Source organism: Bombus terrestris, chromosome 13, assembly GCF_910591885.1.
Source record: "Bombus terrestris chromosome 13, iyBomTerr1.2, whole genome shotgun sequence".
Lineage (NCBI taxonomy): Eukaryota > Metazoa > Arthropoda > Insecta > Hymenoptera > Apidae > Bombus > Bombus terrestris.
In genome coordinates, this window is record NC_063281.1 from 3582291 (window position 1) to 3609500 (window position 27210).

Here is a 27210-nt window from a genome sequence, read left to right on the forward strand (position 1 = left end):
GTATAACGTTATATACTATTACTATATAACGTATAACGATATATACTATTACGTATTAACGTATAACGTTATATACTATTACGTATTAACGTATAACGTCATATACTATTACTATATAACGTATAACGTTATATACTATTACTATATAACGTATAACGTTATATACTATTACTATATAACGTATAACGTTATATACTATTACTATATAACGTATAACGATATATACTATTCCGTACTATCGTATAACGTTATATACTATTACTATATAACGTATAACGATATATACTATTACGTATTAACGTATAACGTTACATAATATTACGTATTAACGTATAACGTTATATACTATTACTATATAACGTACAACGTTATATACTATTACTATATAACGTATAACGATATATACTATTCCGTACTATCGTATAACGTTATATACTATTACTATATAAAGTATAACGTTCTATACTGTTACTATATAACGCATAACGTTATATAATATTACTATATAACGTATAACGTTATATACTATTACTATATAACGTATAACGTTATATACTATTACTATATAACGCATAACGTTATATAATATTACTATACAACGCATAACGTTATATAATATTACTATATAACGTATAACGTTATATACTATTACTATATAACGTATAACGTTATATACTATTACTATATTACGTATACCGTTATATACTATTACTATATAACGTATAACGTTATATAGTATTACCATATCACGTATAACGTTATATACTATTACTATATAACGTATAGCGTTATATACTATTACTATATAACGTATAACGTTCTATACTGTTACTATATAACGCATAACGTTATATAATATTACTACATAACGTATAACGTTATATACTTATACTATATTACGGATGACGTTATATACTATTACTATATAACGCATAACGTTATATACTATTACTACATAACGTATAACGTTATATACTTATACTATATAACGTATAACGTTATATACTATTACTATATAACGCATAACGTTATATAATATTACTATATAAAGCATAACGTTATATACTATTACTATATAAAGTATAACGTTCTATACTGTTACTATATAACGCATAACGTTATATAATATTACTATATAACGTATAACGTTATATACCATTACTATATAACGTATAACGTTATATACTATTACTATATAACGTATAACGTTATATACTATTACTATATAACGCATAACGTTATATAATATTACTATACAACGCATAACGTTATATAATATTACTATATAACGTATAACGTTATATACTATTACTATATAACGTATAACGTTATATACTATTACTATATAACGTATAACGTTATATACTATTACTATATAACGTATAACGTTATATAGTATTACCATATCACGTATAACGTTATATACTATTACTATATAACGTATAACGTTATATACTTATACTATATAACGTATGACGTTATATACTATTACTATATAACGTATAACGTTATATACTATTACTATATAACGCATAACGTTATATACTATTACTATATAACGTATAACGTTATATACTGTTACTATATAACGCATAACGTTATATAATATTACTATATAACGTATAACGTTATATACCATTACTATATAACGTATAACGTTATATACTATTACTATATAACGTATAACGTTATATACTATTACTATATAACGCATAACGTTATATAATATTACTATATAACGTATAACGTTATATACTATTACTATATAACGCATAACGTTATATACTATTACTATATAACGTATAACGATATATACTATTACGTATTAACGTATAGCGTTATATACTATTATTATATAACGTATAACGTTATATACTATTACTATATAACGTATAACGTTATATACTATTACTATATAACGTATAACGTTATATACTATTACTATATAACGTATAACGTTATATACTATTACTATATAACGTATAACGTTATATACTATTACTATATAACGCATAACGTTATATAATATTACTATACAACGCATAACGTTATATAATATTACTATATAACGTATAACGTTATATACTATTACTATATAACGTATAACGTTATATACTATTACTATATAACGTATAACGTTATATACTATTACTATATAACGTATAACGTTATATAGTATTACCATATCACGTATAACGTTATATACTATTACTATATAACGTATAACGTTATATACTTATACTATATAACGTATGACGTTATATACTATTACTATATAACGTATAACGTTATATACTATTACTATATAACGCATAACGTTATATACTATTACTATATAACGTATAACGTTATATACTATTACTATACAACGTATAACGTTATATACTATTACTCTATAACGTATAACGTTATATACTATTACTATATAACGTATAACGTTATATACTATTACTATATAACGTATAACGTTATATACTTATACTATATAACGTATAACGTTATATACTATTACTATATAACGTATAACGTTATATACTATTACTATATAACGTATAACGTTATATACTATTACTATATAACGTATAACGATATATATTATTACGAACTAACGTATAACGTTATATACTATTACTATATAACGTATAGCGTTATATACTATTACTATATAACGTATAACGTTCTATACTGTTACTATATAACGCATAACGTTATATAATATTACTATATAACGTATAACGTTATATACTATTACTATATAACGTATAACGTTATATACTATTACTATATAACGTATAACGTTATATACTATTACTATATAACGTATAACGTTATATACTATTACTATATAACGTATAACGATATATACTATTCCGTACTATCGTATAACGTTATATACTATTACTATATAACGCATAACGTTATATACTATTACTATATAACGTATAACGTTATATACTATTACTCTATAACGTATAACGTTATATACTATTACTATATAACGTATAACGTTATATACTATTACTATATAACGTATAACGTTATATACTATTACTATATAACGTATAACGATATATACTATTACGTATTAACGTATAACGTTATATACTATTACGTATTAACGTATAACGTCATATACTATTACTATATAACGTATAACGTTATATACTATTACTATATAACGTATAACGTTATATACTATTACTATATAACGTATAACGTTATATACTATTACTATATAACGTATAACGATATATACTATTCCGTACTATCGTATAACGTTATATACTATTACTATATAACGTATAACGATATATACTATTACGTATTAACGTATAACGTTACATAATATTACGTATTAACGTATAACGTTATATACTATTACTATATAACGTACAACGTTATATACTATTACTATATAACGTATAACGATATATACTATTCCGTACTATCGTATAACGTTATATACTATTACTGTATAACGCATAACGTTATATACTATTACTATATAACGTATAACGTTATATACTATTACTATATAACGCATAACGTTATATAATATTACTATATAACGTATAACGTTATATACTATTACTATATAACGCATAACGTTATATACTATTACTATATAACGTATAACGTTATATACTATTACTATATAACGTATAACGTTATATACTATTACTATATAACGTATATCGTTATATACTATTACTATATAACGTATAACGTTATATACTATTACTATATAACGTATAACGTTATATACTATTACGTAATAACGTATAACGCTATATAGTATTACGTATTAACGTATAACGTTATATAGTATTACCATATCACGTTCAACGTTGTACATTATTACGTACTAACGTATAACGTTATATAATATTACTATATAACGTATAACGTTATATACTATTACTATATAACGCATAACGTTATATACTATTACTATATAACGTATAACGATATATACTATTACGTATTAACGTATAACGTTATATACTATTACTATATAACGTATAACGACATATACTATTACGTATTAACGTATAACGTTACATAATATTACGTATTAACGTATAACGTTATATACTATTACTATATAACGTATAACGTTATATACTATTACTATATAACGTATAACGTTATATACTATTACTATATAACGCATAACGTTATATACTATTACTATACAACGTATAACGTTATATACTATTACTATATAACGCATAACGTTATATACTATTACTACATAACGTATAACGTTATATACTTATACTATATAACGTATAACGTTATATACTATTACTATATAACGCATAACGTTATATAATATTACTATATAAAGCATAACGTTATATACTATTACTATATAAAGTATAACGTTCTATACTGTTACTACATAACGCATAACGTTATATAATATTACTATATAACGTATAACGTTATATACCATTACTATATAACGTATAACGTTATATACTATTACTATATAACGTATAACGTTATATACTATTACTATATAACGCATAACGTTATATAATATTACTATACAACGCATAACGTTATATAATATTACTATATAACGTATAACGTTATATACTATTACTATATAACGTATAACGTTATATACTATTACTATATAACGTATAACGTTATATACTATTACTATATAACGTATAACGTTATATAGTATTACCATATCACGTATAACGTTATATACTATTACTATATAACGTATAACGTTATATACTTATACTATATAACGTATGACGTTATATACTATTACTATATAACGTATAACGTTATATACTATTACTATATAACGCATAACGTTATATACTATTACTATATAACGTATAACGTTATATACTATTACTATACAACGTATAACGTTATATACTATTACTCTATAACGTATAACGTTATATACTATTACTATATAACGTATAACGTTATATACTATTACTATATAACGTATAACGTTATATACTTATACTATATAACGTATAACGTTATATACTATTACTATATAACGTATAACGTTATATACTATTACTATATAACGTATAACGTTATATACTATTACTATATAACGTATAACGATATATATTATTACGAACTAACGTATAACGTTATATACTATTACTATATAACGTATAGCGTTATATACTATTACTATATAACGTATAACGTTCTATACTGTTACTATATAACGCATAACGTTATATAATATTACTATATAACGTATAACGTTATATACTATTACTATATAACGTATAACGTTATATACTATTACTATATAACGTATAACGTTATATACTATTACTATATAACGTATAACGTTATATACTATTACTATATAACGTATAACGATATATACTATTCCGTACTATCGTATAACGTTATATACTATTACTATATAACGCATAACGTTATATACTATTACTATATAACGTATAACGTTATATACTATTACTCTATAACGTATAACGTTATATACTATTACTATATAACGTATAACGTTATATACTATTACTACATAACGTATAACGTTATATACTATTACTATATAACGTATAACGATATATACTATTACGTATTAACGTATAACGTTATATACTATTACGTATTAACGTATAACGTCATATACTATTACTATATAACGTATAACGTTATATACTATTACTATATAACGTATAACGTTATATACTATTACTATATAACGTATAACGTTATATACTATTACTATATAACGTATAACGATATATACTATTCCGTACTATCGTATAACGTTATATACTATTACTATATAACGTATAACGATATATACTATTACGTATTAACGTATAACGTTACATAATATTACGTATTAACGTATAACGTTATATACTATTACTATATAACGTACAACGTTATATACTATTACTATATAACGTATAACGATATATACTATTCCGTACTATCGTATAACGTTATATACTATTACTATATAAAGTATAACGTTCTATACTGTTACTATATAACGCATAACGTTATATAATATTACTATATAACGTATAACGTTATATACTATTACTATATAACGTATAACGTTATATACTATTACTATATAACGCATAACGTTATATAATATTACTATACAACGCATAACGTTATATAATATTACTATATAACGTATAACGTTATATACTATTACTATATAACGTATAACGTTATATACTATTACTATATTACGTATAACGTTATATACTATTACTATATAACGTATAACGTTATATAGTATTACCATATCACGTATAACGTTATATACTATTACTATATAACGTATAACGTTATATACTTATACTATATAACGTATGACGTTATATACTATTACTATATAACGTATAACGTTATATACTATTACCATATAACGCATAACGTTATATACTATTACTATATAACGTATAACGTTATATACTATTACTATATAACGTATAACGTTATATACTATTACTATATAACGTTATACGTTATATAGTATTACCATATCACGTATAACGTCATATACTATTACTATATAACGTATAACGTTATATACTATTACTATATAACGTATAACGTTATATACTATTACTATATAACGTATAACGTTATATACTATTACTATATAACGTATAACGATATATACTATTCCGTACTATCGTATAACGTTATATACTATTACTATATAACGTATAACGATATATACTATTACGTATTAACGTATAACGTTATATACTATTACGTATTAACGTATAACGTCATATACTATTACTATATAACGTATAACGTTATATACTATTACTATATAACGTATAACGTTATATACTATTACTATATAACGCATAACGTTATATAATATTACTATACAACGCATAACGTTATATAATATTACTATATAACGTATAACGTTATATACTATTACTATATAACGTATAACGTTATATACTATTACTATATAACGTATAACGTTATATACTATTACTATATAACGTATAACGTTATATAGTATTACCATATCACGTATAACGTTATATACTATTACTATATAACGTATAACGTTATATACTATTACTATATAACGTATAACGTTATATACTATTACTATATAACGCATAACGTTATATAATATTACTATACAACGCATAACGTTATATAATATTACTATATAACGTATAACGTTATATACTATTACTATATAACGTATAACGTTATATACTATTACTATATAACGTATAACGTTATATACTATTACTATATAACGTATAACGTTATATAGTATTACCATATCACGTATAACGTTATATACTATTACTATATAACGTATAACGTTATATACTTATACTATATAACGTATGACGTTATATACTATTACTATATAACGTATAACGTTATATACTATTACTATATAACGCATAACGTTATATACTATTACTATATAACGTATAACGTTATATACTGTTACTATATAACGCATAACGTTATATAATATTACTATATAACGTATAACGTTATATACCATTACTATATAACGTATAACGTTATATACTATTACTATATAACGTATAACGTTATATACTATTACTATATAACGCATAACGTTATATAATATTACTATATAACGTATAACGTTATATACTATTACTATATAACGCATAACGTTATATACTATTACTATATAACGTATAACGATATATACTATTACGTATTAACGTATAGCGTTATATACTATTATTATATAACGTATAACGTTATATACTATTACTATATAACGTATAACGTTATATACTATTACTATATAACGTATAACGTTATATACTATTACTATATAACGTATAACGATATATACTATTCCGTACTATCGTATAACGTTATATACTATTACTGTATAACGCATAACGTTATATACTATTACTATATAACGTATAACGTTATATACTATTACTATATAACGCATAACGTTATATAATATTACTATATAACGTATAACGTTATATACTATTACTATATAACGCATAACGTTATATACTATTACTATATAACGTATAACGTTATATACTATTACTATATAACGTATAACGTTATATACTATTACTATATAACGTTATGCGTTATATAGTAATAGTATATAACGTATAACGTTATATACTATTACTATATAACGTATAACGTTATATACTATTACGTAATAACGTATAACGCTATATAGTATTACGTATTAACGTATAACGTTATATAGTATTACCATATCACGTACAACGTTGTACATTATTACGTAATAACGTATAACGTTATATAATATTACTATATAACGTATAACGTTATATACTATTACTATATAACGCATAACGTTATATACTATTACTATATAACGTATAACGATATATACTATTACGTATTAACGTATAACGTTATATACTATTACTATATAACGTATAACGATATATACTATTACGTATTAACGTATAACGTTACATAATATTACGTATTAACGTATAACGTTATATACTATTACTATATAACGTATAACGTTATATACTATTACTATATAACGTATAACGTTATATACTATTACTATATAACGCATAACGTTATATACTATTACTATACAACGTATAACGTTATATACTATTACTATATAACGCATAACGTTATATACTATTACTACATAACGTATAACGTTATATACTTATACTATATAACGTATAACGTTATATACTATTACTATATAACGCATAACGTTATATAATATTACTATATAAAGCATAACGTTATATACTATTACTATATAAAGTATAACGTTCTATACTGTTACTACATAACGCATAACGTTATATAATATTACTATATAACGTATAACGTTATATACCATTACTATATAACGTATAACGTTATATACTATTACTATATAACGTATAACGTTATATACTATTACTATATAACGCATAACGTTATATAATATTACTATACAACGCATAACGTTATATAATATTACTATATAACGTATAACGTTATATACTATTACTATATAACGTATAACGTTATATACTATTACTATATAACGTATAACGTTATATACTATTACTATATAACGTATAACGATATATACTATTCCGTACTATCGTATAACGTTATATACTATTACTATATAACGCATAACGTTATATACTATTACTATATAACGTATAACGTTATATACTATTACTCTATAACGTATAACGTTATATACTATTACTATATAACGTATAACGTTATATACTATTACTATATAACGTATAACGTTATATACTATTACTATATAACGTATAACGATATATACTATTACGTATTAACGTATAACGTTATATACTATTACGTATTAACGTATAACGTCATATACTATTACTATATAACGTATAACGTTATATACTATTACTATATAACGTATAACGTTATATACTATTACTATATAACGTATAACGTTATATACTATTACTATATAACGTATAACGATATATACTATTCCGTACTATCGTATAACGTTATATACTATTACTATATAACGTATAACGATATATACTATTACGTATTAACGTATAACGTTACATAATATTACGTATTAACGTATAGCGTTATATACTATTACTATATAACGTACAACGTTATATACTATTACTATATAACGTATAACGATATATACTATTCCGTACTATCGTATAACGTTATATACTATTACTGTATAACGCATAACGTTATATACTATTACTATATAACGTATAACGTTATATACTATTACTATATAACGCATAACGTTATATAATATTACTATATAACGTATAACGTTATATACTATTACTATATAACGCATAACGTTATATACTATTACTATATAACGTATAACGTTATATACTATTACTATATAACGTATAACGTTATATACTATTACTATATAACGTATATCGTTATATACTATTACTATATAACGTATAACGTTATATACTATTACTATATAACGTATAACGTTATATACTATTACGTAATAACGTATAACGCTATATAGTATTACGTATTAACGTATAACGTTATATAGTATTACCATATCACGTTCAACGTTGTACATTATTACGTACTAACGTATAACGTTATATAATATTACTATATAACGTATAACGTTATATACTATTACTATATAACGCATAACGTTATATACTATTACTATATAACGTATAACGATATATACTATTACGTATTAACGTATAACGTTATATACTATTACTATATAACGTATAACGATATATACTATTACGTATTAACGTATAACGTTACATAATATTACGTATTAACGTATAACGTTATATACTATTACTATATAACGTATAACGTTATATACTATTACTATATAACGTATAACGTTATATACTATTACTATATAACGCATAACGTTATATACTATTACTATACAACGTATAACGTTATATACTATTACTATATAACGCATAACGTTATATACTATTACTACATAACGTATAACGTTATATACTTATACTATATAACGTATAACGTTATATACTATTACTATATAACGCATAACGTTATATAATATTACTATATAAAGCATAACGTTATATACTATTACTATATAAAGTATAACGTTCTATACTGTTACTACATAACGCATAACGTTATATAATATTACTATATAACGTATAACGTTATATACCATTACTATATAACGTATAACGTTATATACTATTACTATATAACGTATAACGTTATATACTATTACTATATAACGCATAACGTTATATAATATTACTATACAACGCATAACGTTATATAATATTACTATATAACGTATAACGTTATATACTATTACTATATAACGTATAACGTTATATACTATTACTATATAACGTATAACGTTATATACTATTACTATATAACGTATAACGTTATATAGTATTACCATATCACGTATAACGTTATATACTATTACTATATAACGTATAACGTTATATACTTATACTATATAACGTATGACGTTATATACTATTACTATATAACGTATAACGTTATATACTATTACTATATAACGCATAACGTTATATACTATTACTATATAACGTATAACGTTATATACTATTACTATACAACGTATAACGTTATATACTATTACTCTATAACGTATAACGTTATATACTATTACTATATAACGTATAACGTTATATACTATTACTATATAACGTATAACGTTATATACTTATACTATATAACGTATAACGTTATATACTATTACTATATAACGTATAACGTTATATACTATTACTATATAACGTATAACGTTATATACTATTACTATATAACGTATAACGATATATATTATTACGAACTAACGTATAACGTTATATACTATTACTATATAACGTATAGCGTTATATACTATTACTATATAACGTATAACGTTCTATACTGTTACTATATAACGCATAACGTTATATAATATTACTATATAACGTATAACGTTATATACTATTACTATATAACGTATAACGTTATATACTATTACTATATAACGTATAACGTTATATACTATTACTATATAACGTATAACGTTATATACTATTACTATATAACGTATAACGATATATACTATTCCGTACTATCGTATAACGTTATATACTATTACTATATAACGCATAACGTTATATACTATTACTATATAACGTATAACGTTATATACTATTACTCTATAACGTATAACGTTATATACTATTACTATATAACGTATAACGTTATATACTATTACTATATAACGTATAACGTTATATACTATTACTATATAACGTATAACGATATATACTATTACGTATTAACGTATAACGTTATATACTATTACGTATTAACGTATAACGTCATATACTATTACTATATAACGTATAACGTTATATACTATTACTATATAACGTATAACGTTATATACTATTACTATATAACGTATAACGTTATATACTATTACTATATAACGTATAACGATATATACTATTCCGTACTATCGTATAACGTTATATACTATTACTATATAACGTATAACGATATATACTATTACGTATTAACGTATAACGTTACATAATATTACGTATTAACGTATAACGTTATATACTATTACTATATAACGTATAACGTTATATACTATTACTATATAACGTATAACGATATATACTATTCCGTACTATCGTATAACGTTATATACTATTACTATATAAAGTATAACGTTCTATACTGTTACTATATAACGCATAACGTTATATAATATTACTATATAACGTATAACGTTATATACTATTACTATATAACGTATAACGTTATATACTATTACTATATAACGCATAACGTTATATAATATTACTATACAACGCATAACGTTATATAATATTACTATATAACGTATAACGTTATATACTATTACTATATAACGTATAACGTTATATACTATTACTATATTACGTATAACGTTATATACTATTACTATATAACGTATAACGTTATATAGTATTACCATATCACGTATAACGTTATATACTATTACTATATAACGTATAACGTTATATACTTATACTATATAACGTATGACGTTATATACTATTACTATATAACGTATAACGTTATATACTATTACCATATAACGCATAACGTTATATACTATTACTATATAACGTATAACGTTATATACTATTACTATATAACGTATAACGTTATATACTATTACTATATAACGTATAACGTTATATAGTATTACCATATCACGTATAACGTCATATACTATTACTATATAACGTATAACGTTATATACTATTACTATATAACGTATAACGTTATATACTATTACTATATAACGTATAACGTTATATACTATTACTATATAACGTATAACGATATATACTATTCCGTACTATCGTATAACGTTATATACTATTACTATATAACGTATAACGATATATACTATTACGTATTAACGTATAACGTTATATACTATTACGTATTAACGTATAACGTCATATACTATTACTATATAACGTATAACGTTATATACTATTACTATATAACGTATAACGTTATATACTATTACTATATAACGCATAACGTTATATAATATTACTATACAACGCATAACGTTATATAATATTACTATATAACGTATAACGTTATATACTATTACTATATAACGTATAACGTTATATACTATTACTATATAACGTATAACGTTATATACTATTACTATATAACGTATAACGTTATATAGTATTACCATATCACGTATAACGTTATATACTATTACTATATAACGTATAACGTTATATACTATTACTATATAACGTATAACGTTATATACTATTACTATATAACGCATAACGTTATATAATATTACTATACAACGCATAACGTTATATAATATTACTATATAACGTATAACGTTATATACTATTACTATATAACGTATAACGTTATATACTATTACTATATAACGTATAACGTTATATACTATTACTATATAACGTATAACGTTATATAGTATTACCATATCACGTATAACGTTATATACTATTACTATATAACGTATAACGTTATATACTTATACTATATAACGTATGACGTTATATACTATTACTATATAACGTATAACGTTATATACTATTACTATATAACGCATAACGTTATATGCTATTACTATATAACGTATAACGTTATATACTGTTACTATATAACGCATAACGTTATATAATATTACTATATAACGTATAACGTTATATACCATTACTATATAACGTATAACGTTATATACTATTACTATATAACGTATAACGTTATATACTATTACTATATAACGCATAACGTTATATAATATTACTATATAACGTATAACGTTATATACTATTACTATATAACGCATAACGTTATATACTATTACTATATAACGTATAACGATATATACTATTACGTATTAACGTATAGCGTTATATACTATTATTATATAACGTATAACGTTATATACTATTACTATATAACGTATAACGTTATATACTATTACTATATAACGTATAACGTTATATACTATTACTATATAACGTATAACGATATATACTATTCCGTACTATCGTATAACGTTATATACTATTACTGTATAACGCATAACGTTATATACTATTACTATATAACGTATAACGTTATATACTATTACTATACAACGCATAACGTTATATAATATTACTATATAACGTATAACGTTATATACTATTACTATATAACGCATAACGTTATATACTATTACTATATAACGTATAACGTTATATACTATTACTATATAACGTATAACGTTATATACTATTACTATATAACGTATATCGTTATATACTATTACTATATAACGTATAACGTTATATACTATTACTATATAACGTATAACGTTATATACTATTACGTAATAACGTATAACGCTATATAGTATTACGTATTAACGTATAACGTTATATAGTATTACCATATCACGTACAACGTTGTACATTATTACGTACTAACGTATAACGTTATATAATATTACTATATAACGTATAACGTTATATACTATTACTATATAACGCATAACGTTATATACTATTACTATATAACGTATAACGATATATACTATTACGTATTAACGTATAACGTTATATACTATTACTATATAACGTATAACGATATATACTATTACGTATTAACGTATAACGTTACATACTATTACGTATTAACGTATAACGTTATATACTATTACTATATAACGTATAACGTTATATACTATTACTATATAACGTATAACGTTATATACTATTACTATATAACGCATAACGTTATATACTATTACTATACAACGTATAACGTTATATACTATTACTATATAACGCATAACGTTATATACTATTACTACATAACGTATAACGTTATATACTTATACTATATAACGTATAACGTTATATACTATTACTATATAACGCATAACGTTATATAATATTACTATATAAAGCATAACGTTATATACTATTACTATATAAAGTATAACGTTCTATACTGTTACTACATAACGCATAACGTTATATAATATTACTATATAACGTATAACGTTATATACCATTACTATATAACGTATAACGTTATATACTATTACTATATAACGTATAACGTTATATACTATTACTATATAACGCATAACGTTATATAATATTACTATACAACGCATAACGTTATATAATATTACTATATAACGTATAACGTTATATACTATTACTATATAACGTATAACGTTATATACTATTACTATATAACGTATAACGTTATATACTATTACTATATAACGTATAACGATATATACTATTACGTATTAACGTATAACGTTATATACTATTACGTATTAACGTATAACGTCATATACTATTACTATATAACGTATAACGTTATATACTATTACTATATAACGTATAACGTTATATACTATTACTATATAACGTATAACGTTATATACTATTACTATATAACGTATAACGATATATACTATTCCGTACTATCGTATAACGTTATATACTATTACTATATAACGTATAACGATATATACTATTACGTATTAATGTATAACGTTACATAATATTACGTATTAACGTATAACGTTATATACTATTACTATATAACGTATAACGTTATATACTATTACTATATAACGTATAACGATATATACTATTCCGTACTATCGTATAACGTTATATACTATTACTATATAAAGTATAACGTTCTATACTGTTACTATATAACGCATAACGTTATATAATATTACTATATAACGTATAACGTTATATACTATTACTATATAACGTATAACGTTATATACTATTACTATATAACGCATAACGTTATATAATATTACTATACAACGCATAACGTTATATAATATTACTATATAACGTATAACGTTATATACTATTACTATATAACGTATAACGTTATATACTATTACTATATTACGTATAACGTTATATACTATTACTATATAACGTATAACGTTATATAGTATTACCATATCACGTATAACGTTATATACTATTACTATATAACGTATAACGTTATATACTTATACTATATAACGTATGACGTTATATACTATTACTATATAACGTATAACGTTATATACTATTACCATATAACGCATAACGTTATATACTATTACTATATAACGTATAACGTTATATACTATTACTATATAACGTATAACGTTATATACTATTACTATATAACGTATAACGTTATATAGTATTACCATATCACGTATAACGTCATATACTATTACTATATAACGTATAACGTTATATACTATTACTATATAACGTATAACGTTATATACTATTACTATATAACGTATAACGTTATATACTATTACTATATAACGTATAACGATATATACTATTCCGTACTATCGTATAACGTTATATACTATTACTATATAACGTATAACGATATATACTATTACCTATTAACGTATAACGTTATATACTATTACGTATTAACGTATAACGTCATATACTATTACTATATAACGTATAACGTTATATACTATTACTATATAACGTATAACGTTATATACTATTACTATATAACGCATAACGTTATATAATATTACTATACAACGCATAACGTTATATAATATTACTATATAACGTATAACGTTATATACTATTACTATATAACGTATAACGTTATATACTATTACTATATAACGTATAACGTTATATAGTATTACCATATCACGTATAACGTTATATACTATTACTATATAACGTATAACGTTATATACTATTACTATATAACGTATAACGTTATATACTATTACTATATAACGCATAACGTTATATAATATTACTATACAACGCATAACGTTATATAATATTACTATATAACGTATAACGTTATATACTATTACTATATAACGTATAACGTTATATACTATTACTATATAACGTATAACGTTATATACTATTACTATATAACGTATAACGTTATATAGTATTACCATATCACGTATAACGTTATATACTATTACTATATAACGTATAACGTTATATACTTATACTATATAACGTATGACGTTATATACTATTACTATATAACGTATAACGTTATATACTATTACTATATAACGCATAACGTTATATACTATTACTATATAACGTATAACGTTATATACTGTTACTATATAACGCATAACGTTATATAATATTACTATATAACGTATAACGTTATATACCATTACTATATAACGTATAACGTTATATACTATTACTATATAACGTATAACGTTATATACTATTACTATATAACGCATAACGTTATATAATATTACTATATAACGTATAACGTTATATACTATTACTATATAACGCATAACGTTATATACTATTACTATATAACGTATAACGATATATACTATTACGTATTAACGTATAGCGTTATATACTATTATTATATAACGTATAACGTTATATACTATTACTATATAACGTATAACGTTATATACTATTACTATATAACGTATAACGTTATATACTATTACTATATAACGTATAACGATATATACTATTCCGTACTATCGTATAACGTTATATACTATTACTGTATAACGCATAACGTTATATACTATTACTATATAACGTATAACGTTATATACTATTACTATATAACGCATAACGTTATATAATATTACTATATAACGTATAACGTTATATACTATTACTATATAACGCATAACGTTATATACTATTACTATATAACGTATAACGTTATATACTATTACTATATAACGTATAACGTTATATACTATTACTATATAACGTATATCGTTATATACTATTACTATATAACGTATAACGTTATATACTATTACTATATAACGTATAACGTTATATACTATTACGTAATAACGTATAACGCTATATAGTATTACGTATTAACGTATAACGTTATATAGTATTACCATATCACGTACAACGTTGTACATTATTACGTACTAACGTATAACGTTATATAATATTACTATATAACGTATAACGTTATATACTATTACTATATAACGCATAACGTTATATACTATTACTATATAACGTATAACGATATATACTATTACGTATTAACGTATAACGTTATATACTATTACTATATAACGTATAACGATATATACTATTACGTATTAACGTATAACGTTACATAATATTACGTATTAACGTATAACGTTATATACTATTACTATATAACGTATAACGTTATATACTATTACTATATAACGTATAACGTTATATACTATTACTATATAACGCATAACGTTATATACTATTACTATACAACGTATAACGTTATATACTATTACTATATAACGCATAACGTTATATACTATTACTACATAACGTATAACGTTATATACTTATACTATATAACGTATAACGTTATATACTATTACTATATAACGCATAACGTTATATAATATTACTATATAAAGCATAACGTTATATACTATTACTATATAAAGTATAACGTTCTATACTGTTACTACATAACGCATAACGTTATATAATATTACTATATAACGTATAACGTTATATACCATTACTATATAACGTATAACGTTATATACTATTACTATATAACGTATAACGTTATATACTATTACTATATAACGCATAACGTTATATAATATTACTATACAACGCATAACGTTATATAATATTACTATATAACGTATAACGTTATATACTATTACTATATAACGTATAACGTTATATACTATTACTATATAACGTATAACGTTATATACTATTACTATATAACGTATAACGTTATATAGTATTACCATATCACGTATAACGTTATATACTATTACTATATAACGTATAACGTTATATACTTATACTATATAACGTATGACGTTATATACTATTAGTATATAACGTATAACGTTATATACTATTACTATATAACGCATAACGTTATATACTATTACTATATAACGTATAACGTTATATACTATTACTATACAACGTATAACGTTATATACTATTACTCTATAACGTATAACGTTATATACTATTACTATATAACGTATAACGTTATATACTATTACTATATAACGTATAACGTTATATACTTATACTATATAACGTATAACGTTATATACTATTACTATATAACGTATAACGTTATATACTATTACTATATAACGTATAACGTTATATACTATTACTATATAACGTATAACGATATATATTATTACGAACTAACGTATAACGTTATATACTATTACTATATAACGTATAGCGTTATATACTATTACTATATAACGTATAACGTTCTATACTGTTACTATATAACGCATAACGTTATATAATATTACTATATAACGTATAACGTTATATACTATTACTATATAACGTATAACGTTATATACTATTACTATATAACGTATAACGTTATATACTATTACTATATAACGTATAACGATATATACTATTCCGTACTATCGTATAACGTTATATACTATTACTATATAACGCATAACGTTATATACTATTACTATATAACGTATAACGTTATATACTATTACTATATAACGTATAACGTTATATACTATTACTATATAACGTATAACGTTATATACTATTACTATATAACGTATAACGATATATACTATTACGTATTAACGTATAACGTTATATACTATTACGTATTAACGTATAACGTTATATACTATTACGTATTAACGTATAACGTCATATACTATTACTATATAACGTATAACGTTATATACTATTACTATATAACGTATAACGTTATATACTATTACTATATAACGTATAACGTTATATACTATTACTATATAACGTATAACGATATATACTATTCCGTACTATCGTATAACGTTATATACTATTACTATATAACTTATAACGATATATACTATTACGTATTAACGTATAACGTTACATAATATTACGTATTAACGTATAACGTTATATACTATTACTATATAACGTATAACGTTATATACTATTACTATATAACGTATAACGATATATACTATTCCGTACTATCGTATAACGTTATATACTATTACTATATAAAGTATAACGTTCTATACTGTTACTATATAACGCATAACGTTATATAATATTACTATATAACGTATAACGTTATATACCATTACTATATAACGTATAACGTTATATACTATTACTATATAACGTATAACGTTATATACTATTACTATATAACGCATAACGTTATATAATATTACTATACAACGCATAACGTTATATAATATTACTATATAACGTATAACGTTATATACTATTACTATATAACGTATAACGTTATATACTATTACTATATTACGTATAACGTTATATACTATTACTATATAACGTATAACGTTATATAGTATTACCATATCACGTATAACGTTATATACTATTACTATATAACGTATAACGTTATATACTTATACTATATAACGTATGACGTTATATACTATTACTATATAACGTATAACGTTATATACTATTACTATATAACGCATAACGTTATATACTATTACTATATAACGTATAACGTTATATACCATTACTATATAACGTATAACGTTATATACTATTACTATATAACGTATAACGTTATATACTATTACTATATAACGCATAACGTTATATAATATTACTATATAACGTATAACGTTATATACTATTACTATATAACGCATAACGTTATATACTATTACTATATAACGTATAACGATATATACTATTACGTATTAACGTATAGCGTTATATACTATTATTATATAACGTATAACGTTATATACTATTACTATATAACGTATAACGTTATATACTATTACTATATAACGTATAACGTTATATACTATTACTATATAACGTATAACGATATATACTATTCCGTACTATCGTATAACGTTATATACTATTACTGTATAACGCATAACGTTATATACTATTACTATATAACGTATAACGTTATATACTATTACTATATAACGCATAACGTTATATAATATTACTATATAACGTATAACGTTATATACTATTACTATATAACGCATAACGTTATATACTATTACTATATAACGTATAACGTTATATACTATTACTATATAACGTATAACGTTATATACTATTACTATATAACGTATATCGTTATATACTATTACTATATAACGTATAACGTTATATACTATTACTATATAACGTATAACGTTATATACTATTACGTAATAACGTATAACGCTATATAGTATTACGTATTAACGTATAACGTTATATAGTATTACCATATCACGTACAACGTTGTACATTATTACGTACTAACGTATAACGTTATATAATATTACTATATAACGTATAACGTTATATACTATTACTATATAACGCATAACGTTATATACTATTACTATATAACGTATAACGATATATACTATTACGTATTAACGTATAACGTTATATACTATTACTATATAACGTATAACGATATATACTATTACGTATTAACGTATAACGTTACATAATATTACGTATTAACGTATAACGTTATATACTATTACTATATAACGTATAACGTTATATACTATTACTATATAACGTATAACGTTATATACTATTACTATATAACGCATAACGTTATATACTATTACTATACAACGTATAACGTTATATACTATTACTATATAACGCATAACGTTATATACTATTACTACATAACGTATAACGTTATATACTTATACTATATAACGTATAACGTTATATACTATTACTATATAACGCATAACGTTATATAATATTACTATATAAAGCATAACGTTATATACTATTACTATATAAAGTATAACGTTCTATACTGTTACTACATAACGCATAACGTTATATAATATTACTATATAACGTATAACGTTATATACCATTACTATATAACGTATAACGTTATATACTATTACTATATAACGTATAACGTTATATACTATTACTATATAACGCATAACGTTATATAATATTACTATACAACGCATAACGTTATATAATATTACTATATAACGTATAACGTTATATACTATTACTATATAACGTATAACGTTATATACTATTACTATATAACGTATAACGTTATATACTATTACTATATAACGTATAACGTTATATAGTATTACCATATCACGTATAACGTTATATACTATTACTATATAACGTATAACGTTATATACTTATACTATATAACGTATGACGTTATATACTATTACTATATAACGTATAACGTTATATACTATTACTATATAACGCATAACGTTATATACTATTACTATATAACGTATAACGTTATATACTATTACTATACAACGTATAACGTTATATACTATTACTATATAACGTATAACGATATATACTATTCCGTACTATCGTATAACGTTATATACTATTACTATATAACGCATAACGTTATATACTATTACTATATAACGTATAACGTTATATACTATTACTCTATAACGTATAACGTTATATACTATTACTATATAACGTATAACGTTATATACTATTACTATATAACGTATAACGTTATATACTATTACTATATAACGTATAACGATATATACTATTACGTATTAACGTATAACGTTATATACTATTACGTATTAACGTATAACGTTATATACTATTACGTATTAACGTATAACGTCATATACTATTACTATATAACGTATAACGTTATATACTATTACTATATAACGTATAACGTTATATACTATTACTATATAACGTATAACGTTATATACTATTACTATATAACGTATAACGATATATACTATTCCGTACTATCGTATAACGTTATATACTATTACTATATAACGTATAACGATATATACTATTACGTATTAACGTATAACGTTACATAATATTACGTATTAACGTATAACGTTATATACTATTACTATATAACGTATAACGTTATATACTATTACTATATAACGTATAACGATATATACTATTCCGTACTATCGTATAACGTTATATACTATTACTATATAAAGTATAACGTTCTATACTGTTACTATATAACGCATAACGTTATATAATATTACTATATAACGTATAACGTTATATACCATTACTATATAACGTATAACGTTATATACTATTACTATATAACGTATAACGTTATATACTATTACTATATAACGCATAACGTTATATAATATTACTATACAACGCATAAAGTTATATAATATTACTATATAACGTATAACGTTATATACTATTACTATATAACGTATAACGTTATATACTATTACTATATTACGTATAACGTTATATACTATTACTATATAACGTATAACGTTATATAGTATTACCATATCACGTATAACGTTATATACTATTACTATATAACGTATAACGTTATATACTTATACTATATAACGTATGACGTTATATACTATTACTATATAACGTATAACGTTATATACTATTACTATATAACGCATAACGTTATATACTATTACTATATAACGTATAACGTTATATACTATTACTATATAACGTATAACGTTATATACTATTACTATATAACGTATAACGTTATATACTATTACTATATAACGTATAACGATATATACTATTCCGTACTATCGTATAACGTTATATACTATTACTATATAACGTATAACGATATATACTATTACGTATTAACGTATAACGTTATATACTATTACGTATTAACGTATAACGTCATATACTATTACTATATAACGTATAACGTTATATACTATTACTATATAACGTATAACGATATATACTATTACTATATAACGCATAACGTTATATACTATTACTATATAACGTATAACGATATATACTATTACGTATTAACGTATAACGTTATATACTATTACTATATAACGTATAACGATATATACTATTACGTATTAACGTATAACGTTACATAATATTACGTATTAACGTATAACGTTATATACCATTACTATATAACGTATAACGTTATATACTATTACTATATAACGTATAACGTTATATACTATTACTATATAACGCATAACGTTATATACTATTACTATACAACGTATAACGTTATATACTATTACTATATAACGTATAACGTTATATACTATTACTATATAACGTATAACGATATATACTATTACGTATTAACGTATAACGTTATATAGTATTACCATATAACGTATAACGTTATATAATATTACTATATGACGTATATCGCTATATACTATTACTATATAACGTATAACGATATATACTATTACGTATTAACGTATAACGTTATATACTATTACTATATAACGCATAACGTTATATAATATTACTATATAACGTATAACGTTATATACTATTACTATATAACGTATAACGTTATATACTTATACTATATAAAGTATAACGTTATATACTATTACTATATAACGTATAACGTTATATACTATTACTATATAACGTATAACGTTATATACTATTACTATATAACGTATAACGTTATATAGTATTACCATATCACGTATAACGTTATATACTATTACTATATAACGTATAACGTTATATACTTATACTATATAACGTATGACGTTATATACTATTACTATATAACGTATAACGTTATATACTATTACTATATAACGCATAACGTTATACACTATTACTATATAACGTATAACGTTATATACTATTACTATATAACGCATAACGTTATATACTATTACTACATAACGTATAACGTTATATACTATTACTATATAACGTATAACGGTATATACTATTACGTATTAACGTATAACGTTATATAGTATTAACATATCACGTATAACGTTGTATATTATTACGTACTAACGTATAACGTTATATACTATTACTATATAACGTATAACGTTATATACTATTACTATGTAACGTATAACGATATATACTATTACGTCTTAACGTATAACGTTATATAGTATTACCATATCACGTATAACGTTGTACATTATTACGTACTAACGTATAACGTTATATACTATTACTATATAACGTATAACGTTATATACTATTACTATATAACGCATAACGTTATATACTATTACTATATAACGCATAACGTTATATACTATTACTATATAACGCATAACGTTATATAATATTACTATATAACGTATAACGTTATATACTATTACTATATAACGTATAACGTTATATACTATTACTATATAACGTATAACGTTATATACTATTACTATATAACGTATAACGTTATATACTATTACTATATAACGTATAACGATATATACTATTACGTATTAACGTATAACGTTATATAGTATTACCATATAACGTATAACGTTATATACTATTACTATATGACGTATATCGCTATATACTATTACTATATAACGTATAACGATATATACTATTACTACATAACGTATAACGTTATATACTATTACTATAGAACGTATAACGATATATACTATTACGTATTAACGTATAACGTTATATAGTATTAACATATCACGTATAACGTTGTATATTATTACGTACTAACGTATAACGTTATATACTATTACTATATAACGTATAACGTTATATACTATTACTATGTAACGTATAACGCTATATAGTATTACGTATTAACGTATAACGTTATATAGTATTACCATATCACGTACAACGTTGTACATTATTACGTACTAACGTATAACGTTATATAATATTACTATATAACGTATAACGTTATATACTATTACTATATAACGCATAACGTTATATACTATTACTATATAACGTATAACGATATATACTATTACGTATTAACGTATAACGTTATATACTATTACTATATAACGTATAACGTTATATACTATTACTATATAACGTATAACGTTATATACTATTACTATATAACGCATAACGTTATATACTATTACTACACAACGTATAACGTTATATACTATTACTATATAACGCATGACGTTATATACTATTACTACATAACGTATAACGTTATATACTTATACTATATAACGTATAACGTTATATACTATTACTATATAACGCATAACGTTATATAATATTACTATATAACGCATAACGTTATATACCATTACTATATAACGTATAACGTTATATACTATTACTATATAACGTATAACGTTATATACTATTACTATATAACGCATAACGTTATATACTATTACTATATAACGCATAACGTTATATACTATTACTATATAACGTATAACGATATATACTATTCCGTACTATCGTATAACGTTATATACTATTACTGTATAACGCATAACGTTATATACTATTACTATATAACGTATAACGTTATATACTATTACTATATAACGCATAACGTTATATAATATTACTATATAACGCATAACGTTATATACTATTACTATATAACGCATAACGTTATATACTATTACTATATAACGTATAACGTTATATACTATTACTATATAACGTATAACGATATATACTATTACGTATTAACGTATAACGTTATATACTATTACTATATAACGTATAACGTTATATACTATTACTATATAACGTATAACGTTATATGCTATTACTATATAACGCATAACGTTATATAATATTACTATATAACGTATAACGTTATATACTATTACTATATAACGTATAACGTTATATACTTATAGTATATAACGTATAACGTTATATACTATTACTATATAACGCATAACGTTATATACTATTACTATATAACGCATAACGTTATATACTATTACTATATAACGTATAACGATATATACTATTACGTATTAACGTATAGCGTTATATACTATTATTATATAACGTATAACGTTATATACTATTACTATATAACGCATAACGTTATACACTATTACTATATAACGTATAACGTTATATACTATTACTATATAACGCATAACGTTATATACTATTACTACATAACGTATAACGTTATATACTATTACTATATAACGTATAACGGTATATACTATTACGTATTAACGTATAACGTTATATAGTATTAACATATCACGTATAACGTTGTATATTATTACGTACTAAC